At 39.1% G+C, this 23,293-nt stretch overlaps 1 pseudogene across 1 annotated transcript in view; it reads left to right on the forward strand.

The window, feature by feature from the left end:
- LOC149219599 (ABC transporter G family member 3-like) overlaps positions 1-19,684 on the forward strand; it is a 237,763-nt pseudogene extending 218,079 nt beyond the window's left edge. The window contains exons 9-11 of the transcript XR_016249245.1: positions 18,397-18,669; positions 18,797-18,904; positions 19,015-19,684. The product of XR_016249245.1 is annotated as an ABC transporter G family member 3-like (transcript). The remainder of the gene's footprint in view (positions 1-18,396; positions 18,670-18,796; positions 18,905-19,014) is intronic.
- The last annotated feature ends 3,609 nt before the right edge of the window (positions 19,685-23,293 follow it).

The raw sequence follows: 23,293 nt of genomic DNA on the forward strand, positions 1-23,293 counted from the left end.
TCATAATCTCTATCAGTCCTACTGAAAGAAGTAATTATGTTAGTCCTAAATGTGCTAATCAATTGGTGATTCCTGAATCAAATATAGTTGAAACAAATATTTTTGGAAAACAATACGATATAAGTAATCTACACCTAAATATTGGAGATTATACTTTTACCTCACAATTCACTGTGCAAACCTTATCCTTTAATGATAGTGACATTGTTTTGGGATCACCATGGATGAAAACTCTAGGTTCCTTTATTCTAAATACTCAGAAAAAGTTTTTAACATTTTCTTACAAGAAGAAGAAAATAACACTCCAAGATGTTACACTGAAACCTAATTCAGTAACACCAGAAGATATATCGGATATTTCAAAAGTAATTTCTCAAGAAGGTAAAAAAGTATTACAAAATATGCAAAACGAAATTAATAAAATCACTGTTGATAAAAATGAAGAAGTTTCCCGACTTAAAAACCATAGTGGAAAATTGCTGACGCAAATTAAGAAACTTAAGAAGGATAAGAAGTCGTTAGAAAACTAGGTACAACAACTTATCAAGAAGGAAGCATCAAATGTAGGAATTCAAGTTGATGACAAAACAACAAATACTGATCCAGTGAATATGACAACTCAAGAAGACAAGTCAGTTGAAGAAACGACATGCGTAGATGTTGCAGTTCAGACAATGAACATCCCAAGTGAATGTTCCATAACCATCTCAACAACATCTTTGCCAGAAGAAAATATAAAAATTGGCACATGCTCAGTAAGGAGAAATCAAACCAAAAAAGTTCCATATCGGCATCCGAATCATGAGAACAGACGAATCAACCATGCTACATATTTGAACCAGTCAGAACCAAAACAACAAATTGATGTTCCAGATAATAGTGATGTAACATCAATTATGTCTTATGTTGACAGGTCGTTACAAAATTTTAGTGATCAGATTGCTATATAGAAGATTAATCTCGGATGGTCTGATCCCTTCTCAGTGCAATAATTATGTTTGTCACTAAGAAGATCATATCAACTTGTATCGACGAGGATGACTATTCCGAGAGAAAGATGTTCGAAGCCGAAAAAGAGATCAAGCCTTTTTTCATCAACAAGCTTTGAGGACAAAGCTTTTTAAGGAAGGAGGCAATGTAACGAATAAATAAATATAAATAATGTAAAATAGTGTAAACAATAATAATCATAAATAATTATTAATTAAATAGTAATTAGATTGAAGAGGCATGTCTAAATGAGACATGACTCTTCATGAAGAGACGCTTGGTATATAAGAAAGCCTCTTGTTCTCATTTGTAAATCATTCATTCATTCTTATTCATACATTTAATATATAATATTTGTATCCTCATGGATATCTTGATATTCCAAGTCTTTTGGAGTAATTAATTTATATAAGGAACTTTGCTCGCTTCACCCAATGTTAGTTAGTTGTCCCTTGCATGCTGCTCTCCTTCGGAGACAGATGCTCTGGATGTTTCGGCAGTTCCTGACAGTTCTGGCAGTTCCAGCTGTTCTCGGCAGTTTCGACAGTTCCGGTTGTTCCTGACAGTTCCGGCAGTCCCGACAGTTCTGGCTTTTTCGGCTTTTCCGGCTTTTCCGGTAGTTCCAAATTTTCTGAATTTTTCGGCTTTTCTGGCAGTTCCGGCTTTTCCGGCATTTTCGGTGGTTCCGGCAGTTCCGGCAATTCCGGCTTTTCCATATTTTTCGGCTTTTCCGGCAGTTCCAGCTTTTCCGGTAGTTTCGCCTTCTGCCCTATTCCTTAGGATCTTTCCTCCTACTAAAACCCAAAGATAGTTAGAGAGAAGAAGAGATCCCCAGTTTGTCGAAATGACTTGAAGGCCACCTTTGTTTATACTAAAATGTTGAGCACATGTGGGGTTTATTTGGTTGCTGGCCGACCTTGACGAATTGTCTTATAACGCAAATAAATTCAAAACTCCATGAATACTTATCGGAATCAGATGATCTCTTGATCAATCCTACGCTTCTCAATGAGAGGGATCCAAGAAAAATATTAGCTGCCATAAATAAGATGACCCACATGGAGTTTGGCCCTAGTTTCCAATTTTAACACTCCCACCTTGTCTCTATGAGGCTCCAACCCTCTCCACTGGCACAGGCTCCAACTTGATCTTCTCTTAGGGCTCCAACCCACTTATTGCCTAGAAGTCTCTGACTTGGTCTTTATGAATCTCCAAGAATCTCTTCACTAAGCTTCAACAATACATGGGGGTTTGCTCCAATAGTGTCTTCCAAGAAAAGTCTCCAGGAATACCTTCAATCATCAATGACAACTTTGACAATTGCAAATATGTCTTCAATGCTTTTCATGGTGACCCAAAGAAAGTTTCTCCAAAGTTACTTCATGAGGGCTTCAAGTTGTTTCAATAATCAACTCCAAATGATGCTTCAATAATGCTCATAGATCTGCTTTAATAATATTTCACAAGGATTCCTTGAGTCTGCTCCAATAACTTTAGTCCTTCAAGCTGCTCTAAACAATGCTTTAAAAACTGCTCACAACTGCAACAGCTCTTTAATGAATGTCCCAACAAGTCAACAGGTCTTCAAGAAGTGCTTTCAAGGGGTCTTCAAAGGCTTCTCAAAGTGTTGTTATAGAACTGCTCAGAGATTCCTCAATAGCTGCTCCAAAAACCTCTTTAACTCAAAAATATTACCAAGTTCTGTCTAGGAACTTCCAGGTCTGTTCCAGAATACTTCCAATATAGAACTACTTGAAAATGGTCTACAATATCTTCTTAAGGTCTGCTACAAGAGGAGGCTATCAAGACTATTTTAAGATGACCTTAGGCACTGCATCACTATGTCTCCAAGGTCTGTTGCAAAAAGTCTTTAAGTCTGCTTTATGAAGTTGCTCTCTCCTAACACAGGACTTCAATGATGTTTCTCCAACGATATTGCTTCCTATGTCTTGTTATAACTTCAAGTCTGTTACAACAGAGTCTTTTAGATAGCTCTCTAAGGTCTGAAATACACTTCAAAGCTTGTGCTTCAAAGTTTGGAAGACAAATTCAAAACTGTGCCCAGGTATTGTGTGCTCAAGAAGAGTCTGTAAAAATCCAATAATAAAGGTCTGCAACAAAAATTATGACTCCAACAAAATCTGCAAATGGCACCACAGGTCCATAGGAGAGATTTTCTTCACAGGTACGCAAGAGATATGGGTATCTTAAGGCGTGCCTCTACAGATCTTCAACAGGTCTGAAAGTTTTGCATTCACAGATCTCCTCCACAGGTCCAAAAGTATGCTTCTACAGATCACAGATACAGGGCCGAGTTACAGGTCCGAAGTTAACTTCTCCACAGCTCGATATTCAAATCATCCACAGGTCTAATTCGCTGTCCAAACAGTGATCCACAACTCTTTTTTCATTTCAAGTCCGAGCCCTTTTTCTCTGAGATTTCTTCACCAAAAGTGGATGAATGAAACGAATGAGCTCAAGCTTGTATTTATAGTTGTTTGCCACAATGAAAGGACATGTCAGTTGACTTAAGGGCCGACATAACTATGAAGAAGCTGACTTGGACCGTCTTTAAAGTTTTTATTTAAAGGCAGCTGACTAGGAGAGGTTTATGTCAATTTTATGTAATTTAAAGTCTAGCAACAAGTGAAATATTTAAAGTTTTTTTTTTTTTTTTTTAATTGGGACATGTGGAGGGTTATGATAGATTTTTGTTTTAGAATATTAGGAATATCATATATTAGGAGTTAGGGCAAGAATTTATGTACATGGAATTATAATTTATTAGGAATTAGGATTTCAAGTATTAGAGAGCAAAGGCTAGTTTAAGTTATATGCACTTTTCATGGGACTTTTATTGGAACTGGTATTATAATCAAACATGGGGATTAGGGTTAGGACTTCAATGGTTCTTTATATTAGGCTTCATCATTTAGGTTTTAGCAATGCATTTTGGCATTAGGGTTTCATCACATAGCAAGGGTTTCATTATCATAGTAGCTAGGGTTTCATGTTGAGGGCCAAAACATCTCACTGTCAGCATCAAAACCAATCTCTGCTGATCACAACAACAAAATATAAACCCTCTCTGCAAAATAAAACTCTCCCTAGTAGCAATGCAAGACATATAGCATCAAAATGCACTAATTGAATCATATTCTGAGTCCTGATTCAAAGTAGCAACAAAGTACTCTAATTGTTGAATCACAACATCAAAACACTTAATCACAGCAGCATATCTCAGCAAACATTTAGACTCTCAGCCAAGAACACACTAATCATGTACAACCAATGCCATACTACAACATATGTGTAATACTAAAATATATGAACAACCTTGCAACACCACTGTTACCACACAATTACTCTACAATACCCTGCCTATAACAAAAATTACAGCAATATAACCTCTGCAACTGATGTCTAGCCCCTGCCAACACACTGTTAGCAAAGCACAACAACCATATCACTGTAGAAACCACTTTCTGCTACAGGTATCTTTATTTATAATGTTCTGCTATAGGTACACATCTACGCACAGGTCTCATCACTCCAAGTCATGTGTAATATGTTATTCAGATTCTCTATTGCACAATCACTCTGCACATATCCATCATCACAATACTCTGTCCTCCAGAATAAATTGCCTCACACCAAAAAAAGTTGCCAACGCATAGGTTCAACTTGACCAATGCACTTTCACTACTCTGCCAAATCCACACGTACGCACTGTTGATTTTGGGTAGCATCGGATGTGCTCTAGCTCCGAAATTTTGTGGAGGGGCTAGGACACATGAGATCTCCAAGTCTCAGAAATCGTTTGGAGAAATTCAACCCAGATGAGGAGTTATTAAAATCAGCGAAGCACCACCCTTATTAAACCCACAGGTAAAACAGGTTAGAAGGGAGGATGGGTGACCCTCATTAAACCCGCGTTCTTTACCCTTACTCGGCGGGTTTTGTACAAGACCCATTTACCCTCATTAGACCCGTGGGTAGCCTATAAGACTCCCATCAGACCTCTATAAGACCCTTCGGGCAGCAAAACTCCCAAACTGTCCAAAAATTATTTTTTTTTTCTTTTTCTTTTTTGGAAATGAGGTGGAGGAAAAGGGAAATTGGAGGGAAAAAAATAACTTTATAAACACCTCTCTCCCTTCAATTTCTCATTCACTTGTCATTTGAGTTTTTGGCTAATTTGTGTGAGTGTTGAAACTTGAGAGTGAAGCTATAGGAGTGTGAAGGAGCTATTGGAGGAGGCTAAAGGAGGCTTTATCAGATTAGACTAAGCTTCAGGTAGGCTTCATGAACCTAGTTAGAATGTTTTCCATGTATTTATTTTTGTTTGTTTGTTTGTTTTTTTTTTTACGTTTGCAATTTTTTTTTTGATTGGGAATGCTTGTGGGTGAGAAACTCAGCCACACACGGCCGCTATGTGGCTGATTTTCTCAGCCACATAGTGGCCCTGTGTGGCTGAGTTTCTCAGTGACACAACCAAAAAAATTTGCAAATTAAAAAAAATTCAAAACCAAAAAAAAATTAGATTTATTTTTTTTTCTTCCAGAATTTTTTACCATGCCACCAAAGGGTTTCAGACAGTCTCGTGATTCGGCATGGGCACATGGTCAACGAATCATTCTCGGTAATGACCACAATATCAAGTGCAATTATTGCAATGCCACAATGTATGTAGGCATAAACAAGCTGAAATACCACCTAGTCAGAATTCCTGGGCATGGTGTGGGATGTTGTCAAAGTTGCTCTAATGAAGTCACTACTAAAATGGTATCTGCTTTGGAAGCCATTAAAGAAGCAAGTTCTAAGAGGGCAAGAAGGAAGGATGAGATTGTTGGGATAGTAAGATCTTCATCTCAGAGTGAAACCCAGTTTCAAAGTCCAGGTATTGGTAACTCCTCGTCAACTGCTATGGCAAAAAAGAATATAACCTCTTCTTTCTTCAGTTCTCATACAACTCCAGGATCTCAACCAACCTTGGACAGTTTCAATGGTAAGAAGAGGAAGGAGGCAAATATGGGAGTGAGGAGGTTTTGGTACCATAACAGTCTTTCATTCAACTATGCAAAGTATTATTTTTATCAGCCCATGGTGGATACCATTGCATGTGTTAGCCTTGGATACAAAGCCCCAACTTATAATGCACTTAGGGGGTAAGAGCTAGATGAGGACCTTGAGTGTGTCAAGGGACAATTGGAGAGCATTAAAAGCTTATGGAAATTTACAGGTTGTACACTTATGTTTGATGGGTGGACAGATCAGAGGGGTAGAACAATAATAAATTTTGTTGTAGCTTGCCCTAAAGGAATCATGTTTCTAAAATCCATTGATGCATTTGCAAATGTAAAAGATTCACATTTGATTTTTTATTGTTGGCTGATGTGGTGGAGGAAGTTGGGGTTGCAAATGTTGTCCAAGTAATCACAGACAATGAAGCAAATTATGTGGCAGCTGGAAGGTTGCTTTGTGCCAAATATCCCACCATTTTTTGGATTCCATGCGTTGCCCATTGCATAGACTTGATGCTAGAGGACATTGGGAAGTTGGAGTGGGTGCAAGACATTATGCAAAAAAGCAAACATATTACCAAGTATATTTATAATCATGCTTGGGTGTTGAACCTTATGAGGGAATTCGCACAAGGTGAGCTTAGTCGCCCAACTGTCACACGGTTTGCTACAATTTTTGCTGATAATTTGTGGGACAAAGTGACTGAGATTGTCAGCGTCACTGAGCCCCTTGTGCAAGTCTTGAGATTGATGGATGGAGAGAAACCTGCAATGGCATATATTTATGAGGGCATGGACAGGGCCAAAGAGGCCATCAAGACTTTTTATAAGGGAAATGAATCTAAATATATCCCTATATGGCAAATTATTGATTCCAGGTGGGACAGGCAACTACATTTACCATTCCATGCAGCAGGAGCATATCTCAATCTGAGCTTATTCTATAATGAGGGGTCTAGCAATCAAAGAGATCCTGAGGTGATGAGAGGTGTCATGATATGCATTGAGAAGATGTTCCTGGATGTAGATATTCAGGACAAAATCAACTTTCAATGAGATATGTACAAGGAAGCATCTGGCATGTTTGGATTCAGCTCAAGCCAACGTCTCAAGGACAAGAAAATGCCTTGTAAGTGCAAATTGTTAGAACTTAGCTTGTGATTGTGCTAGTTCTCTTTTATATGTTTGGCATTAACTGATAATCTTTGTTGTTATTTTTTTACAGCTCATTGGTGGATAGATTGTGGCACTGAGGCACCACAATTACAAGAATTCACCATCAATTTCTAAGTCAACCCTACAGTGCTTCTTCTTGTGAGCGCAATTGTTCAGTGTTTGAGCACATCCACAGCAAAAAAAAAGAAATAGGTTGGAGCATGAGAGGTTGGAGAAGTTGGTTTTCATCTACTACAACCTTCGAATGCTCACAAAACAAGTGCAACCAAAGGATACAGATTCAATTTTATTGGATACTACTGATTTAGAGTTTGATTGGGTTATGGAGGAGGAGGCCCCTGATTTGAGTTGCCTTGATGAAGAGATTGAGGATCTCTCTAGTTTTCCATCTCAAATGGAGACTCCAAATACACCTGCCTCATAGTTGCTTCAGCCTTCTGATGTTAGCACTAGCTTCGCGAGGGCTTACTGTAGGCATAGTTGTCCATGAGTGATGAGACACAAGATTGTTATGAGACAATCATTTATCATTATAACATATGTATTTGAATTTTGAACTTGCTGACATTTTTTATTTAATTATGGAATCATAAGTCCTTTTCTTATTCAGTATCTAAATGTTTTACTTACAAAAATTGAATATGTTATGTTGTACTTTTATAGTTATGAGATGATTTTATGAATTATTTCATATATTGTGGTTTTTATAACTTATAAGGATTGGAATTATTATTAGTTTCTTTTTTGTGCTTATGATTTACCACATTTTAAGTTTGTTTTTTTTTTGTATTTTGACAAGTCTGATACAAGTCTTATAAGGGTCATTCCCGAGTCTTATACGAATAGATGAGTCGATGCCTCGCTGAGTCTTATACAAGTACGAGTCGTGCAACATTGATTAAAATAAATAATATTTTTAATGGGTTCCTAAGTCTAAACTTAGGAAAATAAAAATATTAATGGGTGAGAAACTTCTAAGTGACGAGGAGCAAATCTATTTTAATCTTAGCCGTTGATTAGGGACTTAATCTCGGACGTTGATTCATCAATAGGAAACGTATAAGAGGAGGCTTGAGGGTCAGTTGGAATTACACTTGAGAGATCAGTCAGTTCGATTTTTTCTGGGGTGAGGTTTGCTGAGAAAATCAAACAAGTGATATGTTGCAGTGGGAGGGGCAATAGCAGAGAGTTGGATCAGAAGGGAGTTCCAAGCCAACGAGTACCAGTCAAAGAGGCAACGCAGAGGCCTACGCAGCCCAAGAGGGGCTCACGTAGGCCAAGAGGGTTCTTGCAGTGGCAGTGCGAGATAATCGAGGGGAGTTCGAGATTTTGCTGGGAGTTCGATGTTTTGAGCCGGGATGGTTGAAGTCAAAGCTTCTGAGGGCAAATTGATCCAACAGTGAAGTGATGCAATTTCCCAGAGGCAAGATGTTGGCCCACACAGAGTAGATTGTGCTAGGATTTTCGCAGTGCTTATCGGAGTCATCCATTCAGTGGATTAGTTGAGACTTGGAGAACGAGGTAAACCCTTGTATGTATTTCTTGCTGCCGTAATATTTTTGAAAGGTTAGCTGGTGTGAGAGGCAATCTATTGTACTCAAATTCTGCTTGCTTAATAATACAAACCCTCTATATGCTGCACCGGTTTTCCCGCATTGGGTTTTTCCAGGGACATTGGTCCAAAAATAACGGTGTCCCTTATGTATTTGTCTCGTTCTATTTCAATTCATGATCTGTATGTATGTGTAGTCTGCAATAGTGTTTTCATCGATGTTTAAATAATTAAATAACTTGTTGAATGTAAAAACAAGTAGGAGATGATAAACCAGTGATTGCAATAAGATTTCTGATGTGTAGATTCAGAAATTTTCACATGGTATCAGAGCATTGCAGATCATAGGAAATTGAAGACACCAGCTGAGAGATCCAGAGAATTTGTTGTAGAGAAGCAGCTGTCCCGAGTGACAGTGTCGTTTCAGAGGCAGAGGAGTAGCTGAAGGTGTGACGCAGAGCCAGAAAAGTGACGCAGAGGCTCACACAGTGCCTGCGTTAGCATTTCGAGCTTGCAGAGGGTGATGCAAAACCCAAGAAGAGCTCACGCTGTGACTGCCTCAGCTCTCTGAGCTAGTGCAGAGCCTGAGAGGCTCGAATCAATGAGTTGTCGGGGTTGGAGGAGCAGAGCAGATTTGATTTGAGGAACTAGTGGGACGATGTTGCTGTTGGTGCATAACAGTGTCTGTGGAGACACAGCTAAGGTAAAGGGAGTCACTGCCTCGACAGATTTCTAGCCAAACAAATCTAGATCCGGGTTGCAGCAACAAAGGAGGATTGGAGAGGAGTGATTCGACATTTGGCTGGAGGATTTCTGTGAAGGAAATCAGGACTCAGAGGGAGTCTAGAGGAGTTTGTTCCTTAGAGGGTTTCTTGCACCAAAGAAATCCAGATCCAAGACTTGCTGGATTAGCAGCTGGAGAGGGAGAAGAGAACTAGTCCCATTTTTTAGCAGAGATGGCAGTCAATGCACTAAGGGATCAGGACAGATTAGATGGAGCATCCAATTTTGTCATTTGGAAGGCCAGGATCATGGCAATCCTAGACAAACATCGCATCAAGGACTATGCCTTGAAAGTAGTTGTTGTTCTGGTCGACATTGATCCATTAAAGAAGTATGAGGAGGCCCAGGCGAAGGCCAAGTGCATGATCCTAGACGGGGTCAAAGATCATGTAGTACCACACATTGCTGAGAAGGAAAGAGCAAGGGATATGTGGAAGGCGTTGGGCACCTTGTACCAAGGCATTTTTGTCCAACGAAAGATGCTATTAGAAAATTAGTTGAGACAATACCAGATGTAGAAGGGAGAAGAGATCGATCCCTTCCTCCTTAGTTTGCAAGGGATTCGCGACTAATTGACTTCTGTGGGGTCTACACCAGATCCTGAGTTCATGGCCAGGAGTCAGGACTGCCCTGAATGCAGTCACCGAGGACAGGGAGACATTTATCCAAAGTATCTTGGGCAAAGCGACTCTCCCTAGTTGGGAGGAGATGTGGGCAGCTCTTCGACAAGAAGAGATCAGGAGGTTGACCAAGGCAGGGAGTAGCGGCAAAGGAGCCCGGGTCAAGAAGGAGGATGCAACTCTCTCATCATTGGGACAACAAGGGCAACAAATGAGAAAGAAGAAGGATATTTCCAAGGTCAGACGCTTCAAGTGTGGGGAACTTGGATGTTTTGCCACTCAGTGCCCTCAAAAGAAGGGCAAGGAGGAGACTTCTGACTTGAAGGCTGCTCCAGTGAAAGCTAACAGAGAAGGCAAGGATGACGATTGTGCCATGAGTGTTCATGCGCCTCTATAGAAGAGGTGGGACGACATGGAGTTGTAGTCGAGAGGACTACATGAACGACGGGCATGATCCTTGAGGTGCCCAAACTGTTGGATCACATATGGCTACGGGAGCCCTTAACGGCAGTAACAAAATGATGAGTGTCGGTTGGTGCGAGGTGTCATGGAGCAACAGTGGCAGAGCTAGAGTGCCAAAGTTTGAGGCAATGCAGTGGATGTTGTAGCAGTGCGAGAGGCATAGAGCAGTTTGCAGCAGCGCAGTAGCAGCAGAGACTCGAGAGCAAGCATAGATTAGTAGCAAAGGTAGCTTCAGCATCACAAGGCATCCATACTGATCAACATGTCGGTTTTTGGGTGAAGTTTCAGTTACTTACTTCTCAGTAACTGAGTTACAGTGCAACAATTAGCAGTGGCAGTGCTATGGGTAGCATGATGCAACATTTTGAGAGGGAGCTGCAGTACAAATGTAGCAGTAACAGTGGCAAAGTCATGGGCAGCAGTACAGGATGCAGCAGTGTGGTGTATGAAGGGCAACAGGCCAAGCATCAACAACACAGAGGATCAGTGTAATGCTTCTATTGAGAAGTATTGTTAGAGCACATTCCTCGCTAAGAGGGAGTGTTGATTTTGGGTAGCATCAGATGTGCTCTAGATCCGAAATTTTGTGGAGGGGCTAGGACACATGACATCTCCAAGGCCCATAAATCGTTTGGAGAAATTCCACCCGAATGAGGAGTTATTAAAATAATTAATATTTTTAATGGGTTCCTAAGTCTAAACTTAGGAAAATAAAAATATTAATGGGTATTAATAAGAATCTGGGTGAGAAACTTCTAAGTGATGAGGATCAAGTCTGTTTTAATCTTAGCTGTTGATTAGGGACTTAATCTCGGCTGTTGATTCATCAACAGGAAAAGTATAAGAGGAGGATTGAGGGTTAGTTGGAAATACACTTGAGAGATCAGTGAGTTCGATTTTTCTGGGGCGAGGTTTGCTGAGAAAATCGAACAAGTGATCTATTGTAGTGAGAGGGGCAGCATCAGAGAGTTGAACCGGAAGGGAGTTTTGAGCCAACGAGTACTAGTCAGAGAGGCAACAGTAGCATTAGAGAGGCAGCGTAGAGGCCTACACACAATGTTGCACGAAGCGCCCCCCTCGGTTCCAAGCCCGGAAGCGCATCACATGCGGAAGCACCTAGGAAGCTTCGCCGGAAGCGCGCTTCCAAATTTTTTTGCCGCTTCCTGGACTTTTCGAAAGCATGGCTCGGAAGCGCGCTTCGTACGGCGCTTCGGCAATACGAAGCGTGGCGCTTCCGTATGATTCCAGAAAAGCGCCGCGCTGTTTAGAAAATCGTTTTTTTTTTCAAATTTTTTTTTTTTTTTTAGGTGAGTTTGCTTGTTGGGGGTGGGTCCACCTTGGGTTAGGGTGAGGAATGAAGGCAAAAAAATACAAATATAGCAGATGCTCCCTCATGGTAACGTTAAATTCTTAAAGTAAAAGTGACATTCTCCTCTATTTTTCATTTTCATCCTTTTACTTAAATTTCTAACATTACCATGAAATGACTCAGGATGTTTGAGAGTGGTTCCAGCCTCATTGGACTTCATATGGAGAAAATAGAATTTCATATCCTATTCAAAATTCAGTAGACTTAACAGTTTTCAGGAATTCAGGATCAATGGGATTGTGGCATTTCATTAGATTATATCAAGTATGAAGATATGCGATTAGCATTGAATCAAGAGCACCAAGCCCTATATGTACCCTAGTGTTGGTGGTGTTAATTGTTGAACTCCTTTGTCACGCAACATGCCCTTAGAAAAAAATTACCTTTTAATCAAGTCAAAATCATCGATCAAGCATGTTAAGCTTTTTCTACCATATTTTAAGTCTTGAATTAGGTAGTTTGATCAAAATTGGGCAATGTTGACTAATATCCCTAGACAATCGAGGTAGAGGCAAAGGCTAGACAAGAGGAGAAGAATCTAGATTCTAGATGGTTGATGCTCGAATAATTAATCATTAATGTACAATGGATGTTATATCTATCTTGATTTATGCAAAAATATGCATGTTTTCATGTCTTCTACAACTAATTTGGTATTTGGGATGTTTGTTTTGAGTATAAATGCAAATATATATATATATATATATATATATATATATATATATAGCAGATGCTTCGCTTCCTAGATTTTTGGAAAATGACGCTTCTGCGTCCCCGCTTCCAAAAAACATCCCCGCTTCGTGCAACATTGCCTACGCAGCCCAGGAAGGGGCTCATGCAGAGATGATGCATGCCAAGAGGGTTCTTGTAGTGGCAGTGCAAGATAATCGAGGGGAGTTCGAGATTTTGCTGGGAGTTTGGTGTTCTGAGCTAGGAGGGCTGAAATCGAAGCTTCTGAGGGCAAATTGATCCAGCAGAGAAGTGACGCAGTCTCGTAGAGGCAAGACGCTGGTCCACATAGAGCAAATTGTGCTAGAATTTTTGCAGTGCTTGCCGGAGTTAGGCATTCAGTGGATCAGTTGAGGCTTGGAGAATGAGGAAAACCCTCGTATGTATTTCTTGTTGCCGTAATATCTCTGAAGGGTTAGCCAGTGTGAGAGGCAACTTGTGGTACTCAGATTCTGATTGCCTAAATATTACAAACCCTCTATATGCTGCATCGGTTTTCCTGCATTGGGTTTTTCTGGGGACATTGGTCCAAAAATAATGGTGTCCCTTGTGTATTTGTCTTGTTCTATTTCAGTTCATGATCTGTATGTATGTGTAGTCCACAATAGTGTTTTCATCGATGTTTAACCTGTTGAATGTAAAAACAGGTAGGAGATGATAAACTAATGATTGCAGTAGGATTTCTGATGTGTAGATTCATAAATTTTCATATGCACAACAACGAATCACATAGATTAACTATCACACCAATTTGTTCTCGACTTATTTGTAGACACGGGGATTCGGGACACGTAGGATTCGAGATTCGTGGTGTCGGATTCGGACACGTTGACCCCCCAGAACAGGACATGTAGGATTCGTTATATATTATTTTATTAAATATATATATATATATATATATATATAAAAATTAGATATTTCTTACACAAATTTTAATTAATGATACAAATTTATTGATTTCAAATAGAGATATTCATCTATAGCTATTAGCATGCATAGTACATACAAAATTCAAATACATGTCAATCTATTATCTATTTCTTATGCTTGGCCCTCTTGTCACCATGAGAAATGTCTAATTTTTTAGTCTTGTTGGAAAATCAGGATATTTGCCATTAATATCACCCTCTAAGCATTAATATCCAAAGGTATCTTTGTCATTACCTCTATATCTGTATAGGGATCTTTGTCATTAATATCACCCTTTAAGCATTAACATAAGATAGAATAAGCATAACATGTCAAGTCAAGATTTTGTTTGAGTGATGCGTGCATTTTTAGGAGGGTCATGATACAGGAGTTCGACAACCAATGTCACTAACATCAAGGTACATAGAGGGATTGGTGCTCTTGATTAAATATGAGTTCCATATCTTAATACATGACAAAATTCAATGGAAACATTGCAATCCCCCAATCCTAAAATCCTGAAAAACTGAGAAGTCTGCTGGATTTTGAATGAAATCTAAAATTCTACTTTCTCCATATGAAATCCAATGAGGCCGGAACCACTCTCAAACATTCTGAATCATTTCATGGTAATGTTAAAAATTTAAGTAAAAGGATGAAAATGAAGATTAAGGAGAATGTCACTTTTACTTTAAGAATTTGACATTACCATGAATAGCATATCAATACTAGGGCCTAGAATTGATAATTAAGCTGCCAAAACGCTTGCCAAATGAAAATATGCGTCACTGTAATGACCAAATGCGGCCTTTTCATACCCGTGCAGGTCACTTTTGCCGCCTAACAAGTCCCGGAAAACAGGACACGCTGCCAAAATTGTGACACGACCTCGGATTCGACGAGTCAGGAAAGGACACGACGTGTCATGGTTTTTGGACACAAATTAGGGCAGAATCACGTCGGACACGCTGGATTTGGGATTCGTGGGGCCTATAGGACGAATCTGATTATCTAGTTTGTAACACGAACTCTGCAGTATTCTTTTGTGGTTGTATATAGCTCTGCCCAACCGCTACATCACCTTTTCCGTTGGTCTGTCCCTTACGATGCTACTGCTCTCTACTACTTCGGGCCCAATCCATTCTAACCACTCACAATCTCCTACATTTCATGCAATCACTACATTGTGTGTCAGCCTCCCTCTAGATATGCAACCATCGGAACATAGGCAGAACAATTCACCTACACGCACACAACAACCATGACCAGTCCTTCGTGTACGCAGTCACCTTCAATTGGTGAGTCAACTTGAATTATCTCCTCGGGACCCCGCTTGACTTCTTAGATCGATCCATCTTTATCAATATGTGCATAGTCTAATCCATAGAAAAGAATGATCAAAAACTAAAATCGACCCAATCAATCATCCTCAGCCACGCCCCAACGCTCCATTATTCTAATGAAAAACACATGATCTGATTGATCACCTTGAAGCAAGTTGATACAATAATGCTCCAATTCATGCACTTCATGACCATGCTCACACTTGTCACACAAAAAATTAAACAAATTGAACTAATGTATCAACTACAAGTACCCGATTCCTTTTCACTGGAGTGCACCTTTGTTCAGACTCCAGAGGCCCTTGTGCACATGCTCTCGATCTACCTTACTTAGACTGCCTTCAAGTGCCCAAAACACACATTTAACTTTAGGCTACACACATTAAACCTGGACTCTCTTCGTTTCTATGCATGACACCATAGGGTTTCGCTCCAAAATCAGAGAAATTCGGTCCTTAACAAATAGTAAGCTCGACACTTGCAATGACACCAATCTCGGTCTTGGATTTTGCAAATAATCCGGCCATTCAACAGGAAACAATGTGGCCCTCCCAAATTAATTATTTTTATTATTTAAATATGCTCCTTGATAAGTTTGAATTCGGCCCCACAAATTTGGCTTTTTCGAACCCCAAACTCGACCCAACAAATTTGTCAAGGAACCCCAAGCTAGTGGGAAAACCGACTCTGATAGCACTGTGATATCCCTTTCCAATATTTCGTTAAAATAAAAAAGATTTTATGCTAACAAAATTATACACTTAGAAACACCATAAATTTGCAGAGTTTAACACAATAAATATTGTCAATAATTTATTTAGATTTGCAATAAAGCCAAGAAATACATAGTGCTGCTACTTCGGAAATTTCATAAAAATACTGCAACACGAGAAATAACCAGAAATGCTACAGCATAAAGTAGACACGAAGTATATGCAGCTCAACTCAACTTTATTATATTGACTAGAATAAGAGTACATGCCAATACAAAGTCGCTGGAAATAGCTGAGATGATGATGGTCTCCAACAACTTCTGCAAAACTGAATCAAACTGTAACTGAAGATGAAGCTCGAATTGGAGATTTGGGTGATCGCCACTCCCAATCTACAAATCTGCTCCAGATTTGTTCACAACTAATGCCGATGAAGCTTCGTGAGATTTCTGACTGCATTCTCCTTAATAGGGTGTTGGGGTTTCGTCCTACACATTAGGGAATCCAAGGGTTTTTGTCCTGGGGCTCTCTGATCTAAAAACTATGTTTCCAAAAACTCTCCCAAAGAAAATATCACCAATCCCAAATGACTTGCTCCTCGTCCTTTTAAAGATTGGATAGATCTCTCTCTGGCCTTCTAGAAGCACTTTTATTTTATTATTTTATTCCCACTTTAGAAGATTCTCTCTTTTATTTTATTTAAATGACTTATTTTACTTAATTGGCTTTTATTTTATTTCATTTAACTCACTTTTCCCTTTTTAGTGTTTTTTCTCAGTTAAGCACTTCCCCTTTTTATTTAATATGTGATTAATTAAAATCACTTTTTAATCCTCAGAAATGATTATTTGGCCACCATACTTTCTCCGACCACTGCAATTCACTTTTCACCATCCTATCTTGTAGATCTCTTCATCTCGGTTCCAACGAGCTATTACACTAAGGTGTTCCTCCAAATAATCTACTCCCAATAATACCTTTAGCATTTTTAACTTAAAATATGCTGATAATAACCCTATTTTATGAGAATCAACAGAATGCAACATAAGTAAGAAAGCACTGTGTGGAACTGTCCTTGATGATGAAATACAACAAGCGGACTCCATTGGACCTCATAAAACTCTTCAACCCTCCTGAGCCCTCCGATGACGTAATCTCGCCCCTGTGACTTGGATGTCACAAACCTTGGAAATCCATCCTAACCGCATCATAAGGGAAACTGAAAATGGGGACATTATATATGTCTTGTGATAATCTATTGATGGTGGTCATTCACAGAAATACGAAATATATGGATGTATTCTCCTAAAAAGTGGTTAGTTGTCATAGTGTGATTAAAATGTATGCCATGGCCAACTGAAAATGTTTTCAGCCAAACACAATCTAAAAATGACTCAGTAAGTTGACTCTGCCGTAAATAAACATATGAACCACATAAATAACTAGATCTTATGATCCAGGTGGATATTGGTGGCCACTCGCCTATTCCACTTGGACCCCTACCATTGTTTCTTTTAGTTTTTCATTTTCCTTAATTGTAGCACAATGTACTATTTTTGGTAGTTTTTTGGGTCTTGAACTTCAGGAGCCATTTTGATAAACGACGCTATTTTGGAAAACGGACAAACATGAGTCTTTAATTGACGTTTGCAGTCGAAAGTTATAGTCCTCAGATAAATCTTTCTAACGAGGTATTGTGCGCGTCAAACAAAGATCGTATGCCAAAGTTATGACCCCAGGAAGTTAATGTACCAATTTACCCCAACAGGGCCCATAGTTTTGGCGCTTCATCTCCTAGGGTTAGACTTTTGGATGTTTAGAGTTTTCCATTGTTTCTCAATAATAAATAGGCCTTCGAGCCTCATTGAAACACAATTCAGAGGCATGTCGCTGTCACATCTCTTCTCAGAGATAAGCTACCATTGCCCGAGCTAGTTTATTTCCATTTTGTATGTAAGCATATTTCAGTTTTTTGATATTAATGAAATGAAGTTTTATTTCTGCTGCATCTGTGTTTATGTTTATATCTGTATTCTGTTGCATTCCTGCATAAGTCCAAATCATCTTAACGCCCACATTATGGAAACTATGATTGATCAAATATATATAATTATATATACTGGTAACAAGGCAGCCATTTTCCTTTCCATGGGAGAAAACAGGGAACTTCACAGAGACCACTTAATTTTTTTTACATAAAATGGATATGAAACAGAACTCAAGAGCTGGGGTTGTAATATATTATAATTTATTACAACCCCAGCTCTTGAGTTCTGTTTCATGTCCATTATCTTGTAAATTTTTTATAAAGTGGTTTCTGTGAAGTTCCCTGTTTTGTCCCATTGAAAGGAAAATGGCTGCAGTGTTACCTTGAAAAGATTTCTTAGTCCATCATTTAGCACCATGTTTACTTCATCTTATTTAATTTGTGTGTTTGTGTTTGGGGGTGGATATCCTCATTTTCTATTTGAGCTGGTGAAGCTCTGGGCTTGAATGTAACTCTCTGCTTATTAGGCACTTTTTCTCTGTGGCTTGTGGGTTCAGCACACTCTGCTACAACCTATCAAAACTGTAGCTAGAGTGTTTGTGACTTTCTTTTCACAAAACAATTTTAGTTATGAGTACCGTTATATAATCATCTCTGCAAACTGGTCATTTTGCAAGATTGTATCAGCCTTCAATAAATGAAGTGAAACAATTTTTTCATTCCGATGGGTTGTGTGCAGGTCTATAAACATGAAAATGCTGCTGGACACTATGGAGCAGTTGCCTTTTTGCTAGGAAATTTGCTTTCCAGTATTCCTTATTTGTTTCTTATTTCCATCTCATGCTCAGCAGCTATATACTTCTTGCTTGGTCTGAGAACAGATTTCAGTTTGTTCATGTACTTCGTGATGAACATATTCATGTGCCTTTTAGTAAATGAAGGCATGCTGATGGTTCTTGCTTCGATCTCACAAAAAGCATTCAAAGGCATTATGATTATGGTGTTTCTTCAGGTAAGCAACAAACTCCTTCAGATCAGGAATCGTGATGCATCTGAAGGCTTTTACGTTCCTATTTATTGTACTGATTTCTTTTGCCTTCAATTTATTAAATGTTTTTTGGATAATATGGGCATTGCAGGGTATCATGATGTTGGTTGCAGGTTATTTCAGACTTAGAGATGAACTGCCTAGGCCAATCTGGAGATATCCACTATCTTATTTGGCATTCCATACCTATGCCATTGAGGCAAGAATGGATCTTTTCAATTTTGTTCATAAAATCCAGTGTTCTTTATTACTACTATGCTTACCTTTAAAAGCCATGCTCATGCTTTTAATGTTTGATAATGTGCACAGGGTCTTCTTGAAAATGAATACATAGGATTATCTTTTCCTGTGGGTCAGATTGGATTACTTTCTGGAGGGCAAGCTCTTCGAGATTCATATAATATTTCAACCGCAAGAAATTCAAAGTGGCTAAACCTACTTGTTCTTGCCATCATAGCTGTTGGATATCGTTTCATCTTATTTCTATCACTTATAATGGGAAAAGTAGGAAAATCTCGGCCCTATAGACGCCATGGAGCAAATTAATGCTTTATGGAATCGGCCAAAAGAAGTGACAGTTCCAGTTATGCCATATCTAATAAAACGTAGGTTGTCACAAAAGTTTTTCTATCCTTTATTTAATGGCAAAATGATCTTGACTTGGGGGTTAATATCATGGTCACCAATTTCATTCTTATGTAGTCAGTTTGTAAATGTGTGTACATGACCCAAAACACAACTACTACTAGGTTGGATACATGGATCTAGGTTCTTTGATGCCTCGATCATTGTAATCTTGGTTTCTGTTTTCGAAAGTATATAAACTTGTAAATTCCCTCCAGAAGTTTTCTAAATGGAAATATCCATCTTCCTAGAAATAAGGCCACCCTTGAACTGGGAGTATTGTCGTTAAATATTTGGTATAAGACATTTATTTTTGCTCTTACATTTGAAAAGTAAAGTGTGTACCTTCATCGAGATCAACGCTTACCGAATGAAGAATGGATCTTTTAAGGTCAATTCTTCGAAGAGTTGCTCCTGATTGTGTTTTTTTCCCGTGAAATTCAAATTGTACTTGCAATATGTTTTCGTTCCATTGCGTTTACATGGTTTTGTCAAAAGTAATAAATGTATTAATGTTTTTTTTTTCACCAAAATGTATTCTTAGGAGATTCAGGCAATGAAACTGTTACATCGCAACAGATCTGTTTTAAGATTATAGCAACTAGTGTGGAGTTACAAAACTCACCAAGTATCGTTGTTGGGGGATTTCAAAAATTTATCAGGGAGAATATTCAAAAAGCTGGCAATATTTCCCTTGTGTATATTAGGACATTCAATGTGCATAATAGGTGTCTATTTATAATTTAATATTATTTGTTTTTAACTCACGAGACCCTTCGCTCAAACGTAATTCTCTACTTTTTAGGGCCGTACATTCTCTCTGCCACTTGGGAGGTTTGTATTGGTTCTATTATTGGTCATGTAAGTAGGGTTTTTGTAGATCCTTGCAACTTGCTAAAACCAACACACATCAGACAAGGGCCCATTGTCACCACAGCCTAGGTCCCCACTCTTCTAGTACAACTACCTCCAAAATGGCTATGGGAGGCTTACCATGGATGACCTCAACTAACTAACACAAGACCAATGGCTTCTATTGGGTCAAATGGTTGAAGTGGAGGAGCTATGTATTGCTGTCTTGCTGGTTCAATGTGTATATCTACAGAAAAATATACTAAACTAGCAAGAAAAGACACTCAAATCTGACAAAATATATCGTGAGTAGTCAAAATGATTGTACAAAGAATATGCTAACCAAATATTAATGTACTAGTAACTTGGTCAGAGGTGTTGCTGTGCAACTTAGTTTGTTGTCCTGTTACAGTGGTCTACAAATTCTGCAGAAATTGCAGAAAAAGAACAAAGGAATCCCCTTGGGGAACCACGGAACCACCCAAAAGTGTTCGAACTCTTCTCGATCCAAGATCTAGGGGTGGGAAAGCTGTAAGACAAAAGTTGAGTCACTTTGGACCACTTCTAAGCCTTAAACCTGCAACCTAATGTACTTTCTAGCAAGATGGAAATTCACTTGTTGAAGTTTTGGGGTGAAAACCCCTTGGGTGCAAACCCATAAAAATATTCCAGTAAAATACAACTGCAACATAATGTACTTTCTAGCAAGATGGAAATTCACTTGTTGAAGTTTTGGGGTGAAAACCCCTTGGGTGCAAACCCATAAAAATATTCCAGTAAAATACAATTGTTTTATTGGCTGAAAATGATTGCCTTTAGTTACAAATGAAATATATAAATTTGTGAAGTGAGGTTTGGAGATAATACAAGGTGCATTTAATATGCTCATTTGAAAAATGCAACATATGATGAGAAATCTATAGGAAATGTATTGCTATCTTGCTGGTTCAATGTGTATATCTATAGAAAAATATACTAAACTAGCAAGAAAAGACACTCAAATATGACAATATATATTGTGAGTAGTCAAAATGATTGTACAAAGAATATGCTAACCAAATCTTAATGTACTAGTACCTTGGTCAGAGGTGTTGCTGTGCAACTTAGTTTGTTGTCATGTTATAGTGGTCTACAAATTCTGCAATGTTGATATGTGGTAGCATCGGATGTGCTCTAGCCATGAAATTTGGTGGAGAGGTTAAGGCACATAAGATCTCCAAGACTTAGAAATGGTTTGGAGAAATTCCACCCGGTTAGAGAGATATTAAAATAATTAATATTTTTAATGGGATTCCTAAGTCTAAACTTAGGAAAATTAAAATATTAATGGGTATTAATATAAAATTGGGTGAAAAGGTTCTAAATGACATGGATCAAGCCAAATTTAATCTTAACTATTGATTAGGGACTTAATCTCGGTCGTTGAAGACTCAATAGGAAAAGTATAAGAGGAGGCTTGAGGGTCAGTTGGAGATACACCAAGATTTATCAGTCAGTTCGATTTTCTGGAGCGGGGTTTGTTGAGAAAATTTGAACAAGTGATCTGAGTTGCAGCGACGGACATTGAGTACAACCGAGAGGTAGAGATAGTGCCAGAGGGTAAGGGCAGTGACTAAGGAGGCTATGCAGAGGCAAAAGGAGCCACGTAGAGGTAGCTAGAGACTGCGCAGAGGCTGAAGGGCCCACATGGGTAACGTAGAGGGTCAGAGAGCTGATGCAAAGGTTCTAGAGCTATGCAGAGGCTAGCAGGGCTGACACAGAGCCTTGGAGAAGCATCGAAAGGATTTTCATAGGGCAGACAAGTGCTGAGAAGTTGAATATCTATCTCCGAGAAGAGGTATTACTGCCGTGTAAAAATATCTGTTGGGTGAGCTAGTTTGGCACCCTAGTTGTACTCAAGAAATCTACATAATAATAAAACCCTCAGAACTGCTGCACCAATTTTTCGGCATTGAGTTTTTCCAGGGGCGATTGTCCAAAAATAACGGTGTCCCTTGTGTGTTTGTCTAGTATTTTAGTTGTTGATCTGTATATGAGTTAACGCTGCATTTGTGTTTATTTTCAGTATTTATATGAATAAATAACTTGTTAAGGAATAAACAAGTAGGTGAAATATACTAGATAATGCAGTAGGGATTTCTAATGGGTAACATTTAGAAATTTCAACATGGTATCAGAGGGTTGCAGATCACAAGAGGACTGAAGGCATCAACATAATCATAAGTATTTGCAGCAATAGCAGCTGTCCCGAGAGAGCTGCTCCTAAGCATAAAGCAGTAGAGGAGTGACACAAAGGGCATGCGTCATCATTTCGAGCCAGAGAGAGGGCCAACACAGAGGCATAGAGAGGCAAAAGAGGCTCACGAAGAGCTACGTCATCCTACTCAGTCAAGTAGGTTTGACGCAGTTGGCTAGAGGAGTGATTTAGCCTTTGCCGGGATTGTGCAGAGCTGGAAGACTCAGTTTCTTTTGTTGTTGGGGCATAGGGAGCTGTGGGCAGATTGTGGATTAGGAAGCTAGTGGGGTGTTGTTGCTATCAAAACAAAACAATACCTAACGGGACAAAACCAAGGTAGAGGGAGTTGCTGGCTTGACGAATTTCTAGCCAAGAAATCCAGATCCGAGTTGCAGTTGCAAAGAGGATTGGATCAACAGTTGGCAGGAAGATTTCCAACAGGGAAATCGAGACTTGGAGTCTAGGAGGGAAGTTGAGATTTAGAGGGAGTCCAGAAGAGGAGCGAAGATGGCAATGAACGGACCGAGACGGGGCCTCCACCTTTGTCATCTTGAAAGCCAGGATCCTTTCTATTCTGGATAGACATCGCATCAAAGGCTTCGCCTTGAGAACCGTGGCTATCCCGTTAAGCCCAACTGATAATGAGAAGTATGAGAATGCAATGGCGAAGAAAAAGTGCATAATCCTTGATGGGGTCAAGGATCATGTTGTACCACATATTGCCGAGAAGAACACGTCAAAGGAGATGTGGGATACTTTGACGACATTGTTTCAAGGCACTTCCGTGCAGCGGAAGATGCTATTAGAGAATCAACTGTGGTTGTATCGGATGTAGAAGGGGGAGCAGATAGATCTATACCTCCTTAGATTGCAGGG

The sequence above is a fragment of the Pinus tabuliformis genome, chromosome Q (genome assembly GCF_031772625.1).
Source record: "Pinus tabuliformis cultivar Carrire ecotype Pingquan chromosome Q, CPIR1, whole genome shotgun sequence".
Classification (NCBI taxonomy): Eukaryota; Viridiplantae; Streptophyta; class Pinopsida; order Pinales; family Pinaceae; genus Pinus; species Pinus tabuliformis.